Source organism: Danio aesculapii, chromosome 22, assembly GCF_903798145.1.
Source record: "Danio aesculapii chromosome 22, fDanAes4.1, whole genome shotgun sequence".
NCBI lineage: Eukaryota > Metazoa > Chordata > Actinopteri > Cypriniformes > Danionidae > Danio > Danio aesculapii.
The window spans coordinates 2168240-2177360 of NC_079456.1; positions in this window are offsets into that span (position 1 = coordinate 2168240).

Sequence of the window (9121 nt, forward strand, 5' to 3'; positions counted from 1 at the left end):
GCGATCGTGGGCTGACCGCTTACTTTCATGTGGAGGGCTTTCCCGCCGCAACCAGTTTGTCCGGTAAGCTCGTCCTGTGCGTTGGCGGACTTGAGACGCAGAGAGGAGCTGACCATGACGACGACGACCGGGTTCGAGTCCGGGGAAGAGCGGTTCCAGAAATCAGGTAAGACTAAAACAGAATCCAAGAAATAAAGCGAAGAGGTTCATAACAGGGTAAGAGTGTGGTAAAATCCGAAAACGTGATTATAAAAAAAATCAGACGAGGGCTTTTCATTTTCCGGACGGCTTTTGTAAAACGTTGGTTGGGTTTAGGGCGGGCGGGTCGATCGGTAAAATCGGTTGGGTTCAGGGAAGGAGGATCATTCAGCCAGTCAGACAGACAGACGTTCGTTTGACAGCGGCCTCTGGTGGGTTCACGGAAGAACAGCGCGAGCACGAACGGCACTCGCGGGACACGTCCGAGAAGCCAAAAAGGCGGCCACAGCGGCCTCTCGCGGGTTCGCGAAAACCAAAAACTGCAAAAACACGTACCTCCCGGGATGTATTTCGCAGTCTCCAGAAACGTCCTCGGGACTACGTTTTCAGAATGAGCCTGCGTTGGTATATTTTGCTTGTTCAAAATACTTCTTTAAAATCAGCTGAAACAACACAATTCTTGAAATTTCATTGGGACACTTAATTTATTATAATTTTTATTGGGACAACTTTAATTTGTTAAAAGTGTTAAGTCAACTTAATCAGTTTGTGTTGGGACAACATGAAGAAATTGTGTGGAACCCTGCATTTTTTACAGTGTAGGTTTATATCGGAGTACACACACCGGCACCGCAAATCGGTGACTGTCTTCAGAGCCCAGCTACTACTCAAGACACTGTTCATATTTATCTGAATAACTTAATTTTAAATAAATGTGAATGTGCAGCATTGGCGGAGGGTGAACAAACTCCAGGGTAAGGCTAATATATGCGCTGCCCTTTAATGCATTTAAAAAGATATTAATGATTTAACAAAAGCACCGCTAGCAACAAACATCTATTATATTCAACATGCACATTAAATTATTTTATTAAACTAACACACTCATCTACACTACCAGTCAAAAGTTTGGGGTCAGTTTAATTATTTTTGATTATTTAATAAATTTATTGTTCATCAGGGCGGCATTTATTAATTTGTTATCATTTGTATCATTTGATGTCATTTGTTAAGTTGTTTAATACTTATTTATTTAAATATGAATTTATTACTTATACTGTATGTAGTTTCAAATGAAGTTGTTACTCCTTGTTACTTTTATTACTATTACCATTAATAATAATAATGATATCAACAATAATAATTAATATTAGAGTGATTTCTGAAGGATCATGTGACTCTGAAAACTGGAGTAATCAAGCAGAAAGTTCATCATTAAAATCACTGTAATGATTAAATTAAATTAGAAACTACTTTTAAATAGTTAATTATTTTGTGCAATAACATTTCACAATTTTACAATTTGTACTGTATTTTTGATGAAAAAAGCAGCTATGATGAGCAGGAGAAGCTTATTTTACAACATTTAAAATCCCACTGACCACAAACTTTTGACCGGTAGTGTATATAATAATAATAATAAATATTAGTATATTATAGATTAATGGTAGCCTTCTGTCTAACAAACAAAAATATGTTTTGGCATGACAGTCAATATAAATACTATCCACTGCCCTATCTTATGCAGCAAAATCCTCATTTTTGGCCCGGCATTATAAGCCTTGATGTTGTTTAGTCCTGTGGTTATGTCACTTTCGATATGCAGCCAGGGGCAAAGCCAGAAATTTTAAAATGAGTGGACCCAAATAGTGTGGACCTCCATGCCTACTCTTAAACTAAGTGTATAATAGCTAGTTTCTTATATTTATGATCTTTGGTAAAATATTAATTTATTTAATAAGTGACATTTTTAAATATCCAACCCTTTTGCAAAGATAAAAACTACCAATTTCATTTAATGCTGAATAGAAGTTACACCAGATTAATATATGATTATACCTCTCTCATAATACTCATTTGCCATATTACTTATGTCCTTAACCAGCAAATCAGAATAGTCTGTTGGCCAGCACTTTTGGTTTCGTTTTCAGAGCTGCTGCCAACTCCAGTCAAAAACAGCGCTCATCAGTGCAAAGTGCGGAGTTGGACAGTTCCATTTTTGTGTGGAGGGGGAGTTTAAATTTGATTTACAAACTTACAATAACTGAAGTGTTCTGTTAATCGTCAACAGTAAATTGCGTTTATATTACACCAGTTACATGTTTTCAGTGCTGTTTTTTTCTTTGCTGCAATCTCTGTAGTCTGACCTGTGATGTGCGCGTCTGGTGATGAAGTCTGCTTTAGCTTTGTATATCAGTGACTGCAAGATAAAGAACATTACGCCAGATACCAACATTATCCGCACACAAGCTAAAAAGCTTTATAAACCTATTGCTGACGTCGATGAATGTTTGCGCCTCAACAGGTTTTGATATTTGGTTTCATTCTATAATACTGGACTTATTTTACTATGAAGGTTTGAACTTTGAGAGTGTTTAAACGAGAGAAAAATGTGTAAATGTTAATGTGTGTCTGAGAAAAGTGTTCAGCCTTAAAACATCTATAATCACTGTAAAAAATCAACTGACTACTTCACGGATTTTGCCTATTGCGGTTAATTAGAACGAAACTCCCACGAATAACGAGGGACCACTGTACACAACTAGTTGGATATGTTGGACTACAAAATTAACAATCTTTCATACACTTTAGGATGGGATAATAATTATGGTGCGCACATTCATCCTTTCTCTCATAATGGTTGTCGGTATATTTATTTGTGTTTTTATAGGGGTAGAAATTACATTTGTACAATATGAAAAATTCTTAGAAATGTTTTTATTATTATTAATAATAATATACAGAACCCAAAATATAAACTTCAATTTGTTCATAGTTTACTCATCAATAAAATGTATATTCCTGAGAACTGTCCTCTGTGTTCATAAACATCAGATTTGATAGTTTAATTTGTGCATTAATGAATTACAATCATTCATTCATTTTCTTTGTGGCTTAGTCCCTTTATTAATCAGGGGTTGCCACAGCGGAATGAACCGTCAACTTATCCAGCACATGTTTTATGCAGTGGATGGCCTTCCAGCTGAACACCCATACACTTGCATTCTCACACATACACTTCGGACAATTTAGCTTACCAAATTCACCTGGAGCGCATGTCAGAGAGAGGGAGAACATGCAAACTCCACACAGTAATGCCAACTGACCCAGTTGAGGCTCAAACCAGTGGCTTTCTTGCTGTGAGGCAGCAGTGCTAACCACTAATGATGAGGGGTCGCCACAGCGCAATGAACCTCCAACTTATCCATCATATGTTTTATGTGACGGATGCCTTTTCAGCTGCAACCCATCACTGGGAAACACCCATACACTCTTATTGATCATAGCTTATCCAATTCACCTATAGCGCATGTGTTTAGACTTTAGGGGGAAACCGGAGCAAATTCCACACTGTAATGCCAACTGACCCAGGTGAGGCTCGAACCAGCAGCCTTCTTTCTAAGGCGATAGTGCTACCCACTGCACTATTGCGCTGTCCTACATACAAATTTTTTGGTGTAATTTAAACAATGTTTTAAGTATTTAATAAACAGTATTTCACCTCAAATTAAAGTTTCTTTCTAGGTTTGACGAATTATTTTACTTTGACGAGTTTGTGATGATCCCTTTTTTTATTGCATGCCAAGAACAGTAGCATTCAAAAAATGAGGAAGACAATTCAATTCAATTCACCTTTATTTGTATAGCGCTTTTACAATGTAGATTGTGTTAAAGCAGCTTCACATAAAAGGTCACAGTAAATAGGAACAGTGTAGTTCAGTTTGTAGTGTTTAAGTTCAGTTCAGTTGAGCTCAGTTCAGTGTGGTTTAATAATCACTACTGAGAGTCCAAATATTAAAGAGCAAATCCAACGATGTGCAGCTCTACAGATCCCGAACCATGCAAGCCAGTGGCGACAGCGGAGAGGAAAAAACTTCACCAATTGGCGAAAGTGAAGAAAAAAAAACTTGAGTTGGGCACGACCATTTTAATTTCTCCGCTGGCCAAACGTCTTGTGCAGAGCTGCAGTCTCAGTGGCGGAGGCTGGAAACTGGCCTCAGCGAAGACTCGTCTGTCTCTGGAGCGCTACAGGAATCAGTCTCATGTTCTCCACTCCTCCATGACCACCACAGTAGCTGCTCGGGATACGGCCTGGTCCAGGATATGGAAACCATGGGATCATCTCGTTGGATCGACTCAGTGACTCTGCATAATCTGAGAGCCTCGGGAAGAGTATCTCCAGATGGAAATGGAGAATAAAGAGAATAATTAGCGTAGCTGCTGTTCATAGTGTATATCAGCAAGATGCATAACCTGTGTGGAAGCCCCCTAAGTGGTGCACTAAGTGTATGCTTTACTGAACAGATAGGTCTTTAATCTAGTTTTGAATTGGGAGAGTGTTTCTGAGCCTCGGACATTATCAGGAAGGCTATTCCAGAGTTTAGGAGCTATAAATGAGAAGGCTCGACCTCCTTTACTCGACTTTGCTATTCTAGGTATTCTAAGACAATGGTTAATTTTTTTTCACATCAAAGGAACAAATCAGTAGAAAACGTAAAGAAAATTACAGGAAATATAGAAGCTACAAAAAATTAGCATACATCCTTATATCTTTTTTATTTCTTGTGTCTTTTAGGGTTTCGATATAATGCTTGAAGTCAATTTTAAACAAATACATATTAGGCTTATCATTGGACCATTTTTATTTGTGTACATGTGTAACTGGTTCTGCAATGTGTTTTCTTTGTTTTATGGAGAAATAACCAAACGGATATCTGCAGTTGTGACGGCTCTTTACTCACTACTGATAATAAACAAAAAGCACAGCTTTTACAGTGTGTCTTCGCCCTTACAGCTTTTCTGTTAAAGGGAAAGTGCAATGCATTTAGCATTCACATGTTTCAGTTCGACAGAAATAAATCAAACTCTCAATTTTTGTGAAAACACAAAAATAGTGAAATATATATGAATAATAAAGGTAGAAATATTATTTAAACATGAAAAATAGCTTCAAAAGTTATTTATAAAGTAAAGATGATTTAGGATTAATTAGAGCTTAGCAGACACCCACCTCTCCTATGTGCAGTCAGTGCAGAAAGGGAATAGGCGGGTGCAAAACAGGAAATTAAACAACAAGCTCCCTTAGAAATTTAAAGGAGAAGACGCACACACTAACAAACACCTCAGGTAAACTTAATAAACATGCGAGGTAAAATACATATTTTGTGTAATTCTATAACTAAAGTGAATTATAATATTCATACCTGTTACACATGGTACTTCCAAAATATAATCATTAATTAATAAACAAATTTTGCACCAAAGTTTTGTTATTATTATTAACCGTCATAAAATGTCTACATGAATACTGAATTTTTAATTTTGTAAGTTTAAGTATAAGATTCAACATATTTTTGTTTATGTGCATTCAAAAAAACAGATGTTTTATCGATTCCTCCTCTAATTCATAAGAAAGTGCACGCAGATTCCATGTCTCTAAAAATTTAACACCTTCTTCCACTGGATAAATTAATGTTTATATGCCACTTCTTTATCTTTATTGGTGAGACAGAATTCACTAGGTAAGTTCCACATGTTTTTAAACTCAGACAAAACAGAATTATTACTTATTGGGCCTAAATCCTGTACACAGCAGATCTCACAACTCGACCTACAATTAGAGGGATACAAAGTTAGCGTTAGCTCTACTATAAAAGATCTGGGTGTCATATTAGACAGCAATTTAACTTTTAAAAATCATATATCCCATGTCACAAAAACTGCTTTCTTTCATCTGAGAAATATAGCTAAGTTACGAAGTATGCTATCCATCTCAGATGCAGAAAAGCTAGTCCATGCTTTTATGACTTCTAGGCTGGACTACTGTAATGCTCTGTTTGCTGGCTGCCCAGCATCCTCTATTAACAAACTTCAATTAGTACAAAATGCAGCTGCCAGAGTTCTTACCAGGTCTAGAAAATATGATCACATCACCCCAATCTTATCCTCCTTACACTGGCTGCCTGTTAAGTTTCGTATTGAATTTAAAATATTGCTTCTTACATATAAAGCTTTAAATAATCTAGCTCCTGCTTATCTAACCAATCTTCTGTCTCGCTACAATCCAACTCGCTCTTTAAGATCTCAAAACTCAGGACTTCTGGTAGTACCTAGAATAGCAAAGCCGAGTAAAGGAGGTTGAGCCTTCTCATTTATAGCTCCTAAACTCTGTAATAGCCTTCCTGATAACGTCCGAGGCTCAGACACACTCTCCCAATTCAAAACTAGATTAAAGACCTATCTGTTCAGTAAAGCATACACTTAGTGCACCACTTAGGGGGCTTCCACACAGGTTATGCATCTTGCTGATATACACTGTGAACATCAGCTACGCTAATTATTTTCTTTATTCTCCATTTCCACCTGGGGATACTATTCCCGAGGCCCTCAGACTATGCAGAGCCACTGATTCGATCCAAGACCAACGACGAGATGATCCCAAGGTTTCCATATCCTGGACCTGGCCGCAGGGGCGGACTGGGACAAAAATTCAGCCCTGGCACTGTAGCCACACCAGCCCACATTACCACACCGACACAGCCCCACCCATGGACACGCACATCCACACATTATATTAGTGTACAGATGGTGAAATAATATACGCAGTGCCAAATGTAATAGATATTAAAACATTTAAATGTATGTGACTGGAACAAAAACAACCTCTTTATAAAAAATGTATACATACAGTAAAAACTTAATAAAAAAAATGTTTGTCTGCTATTATATGATAGAAGTAACCTTTGAATGTGTCTCACGCACACACACACACACACACACACACACAGAGCTTTACACACAAATGGACACGCAGCACGCAGCATGTGCAAAATGTCCTGTATGTCCAAAGAATTTTGTCAGTTGTTGTGTCTGAGTGAGAAAAGAATTGATGAAATTTGAGAGATGTAATCATTAAATGCATTTTGTGCCAAAACAATGAGAATTGATCCCTAGTTCAGCCCACATAGACTTCTGTTGTGCTCACTGTGTCAAGAGTTTTGCAAAAGTGTCCTATATAGAGAAATGTGTCCTAGCGTCTGTAAAAAACTTTATTACACTTAAGTAATAACAGTAGCACAAAAGGCAATACAATATATAACAAAAAAATATTTGTGTGTACTAGCAGATTTGTACATTTTTAATCCTTCATGATATATAGCTTTTTTTGATATAAAGTATGCTGAAGTGTTGCTAGTGCTGCATCTCCATTTGTGTGTGTGTGTGACACACATTCACAGGCTACTCCTATCATAGGGGTTAATTTATCGTTAATTAGCCACAGTCTTAAAAAGGCTTACATGAGCTTTTATTTTGAAGTGTTTCTGGCAATCAGACAGTTTATTCTTATTTGTTTCGGGACCACACACACACACACCAACCTACATAGATACTCCGAAGTGATGTTTAGCACTTGCATGCTCAGTACTTGTTGGAAACTTTGTGGAAAAAGAATAAAGAATTCTGGATTGATTGCAGCTCGTTGCCTCTGACTGACCAGACATCTGTGGTGAACTAGCCCTTCACTGACAACCCTTAACTGGTTTGTGGTTTCTATATCAGTTTTCTGTACACAGTATTAAGAAACTGTCAGCATTTGTGTCAGGGTGTGTTTCTCTTACGGCTGTATTCCTACCTCCATGACACTTGACTCTGCTGCAGCAGTCAGGCTATCTGCACTGCCACTGGGTCCAGAAACATTCTAGTTTGAATAGATGAACACAGGAGTCAGGAAAGGAAGAACATAAGCAAGCCAATGTCTGACTATTGCATAGATATACTACAATATTGCCTGTAAAAGAAGTCTATGTTCCACCTACATACTGTGACATATGCATGTATTTAATGTTTTACTTTAAAGACTAGCTATGTATTTAGAGTTGACTACAAATTCCTACAGTACTATATATTCTGTGTATACCCTAAATTCCACGTTATCTGCTTATAATGATATTTTAAAATGTATGGGAGTTCCACGCTGAGTTAACTGTTAAACACAGTGTAGGTTACTGTCAAAAACTGTCAGAAGTAGCGTGAATGACATTAAAATTAATTATTATTTATATTTTAGTATAATTAAGGGGGTCAGTCACACACCAGAAGCGCTGCTCGGCGACGCACAGCGTCGCGCCGCGCAACGCCATGCATTTCAGAATTCTAATTTCTAAACAAAAGTTTCTATGGTACACAAGTCGGCAGCTGTCATGTGAATATGCGCGTCTGATGTGCCATACTCTCAACTGTCATGTGCTCGCCGTGTTGCGGCGCATCCGATGTGTGACCTGCTTTATTTTCTGTTCCCTTCTTACCTACTCTACCGCGCTACTGTCCTCCGATGCATTTACACCTCCTCTCGCGAATATTTCGGTTAATTTTATGCATTTGGCAGCATCTGATTTTAGAGCCCTTTTCTTGCTCTCTCTGACCTTTTCAGCACCGCCTTTCCTTTTTTTACGGTCCATATTTTGACATTAACGTTAGCTTGCGTTGTGTTGCATTTACTGTTTGACCATCTTGCCAGATTTTGATTACATCAGCATAATCCACAGCCTCTGATTGGGTCGGCCCATCTCGAGACCGGCCGGCCGTCGCCGATTGGCCCAAATGCTTAACATGTATCATTATTATAATTATCAATCATTATTATTATTATTATTATTATTATTATTATTATTATTATTATTATTATTATTATTGTTGTCATCAACAGCAGCATTATATTCACATCTTGCAAGAGATAAAAGCTGCCAGCATGCAAAAACAATACATATTAAAAAAAAAAAAAAAAAAAAAAACCTGACCGGCCCACATATTAAAACTGCTCCGGCCCTTCTGGCATTTGCCAGAATTGCCAGACGGCCAGTCCGCCCCTGCCTGGCCGAATCCTGAACAACTACTGCGATGGTCATGGAGGAGTGGAGAACAT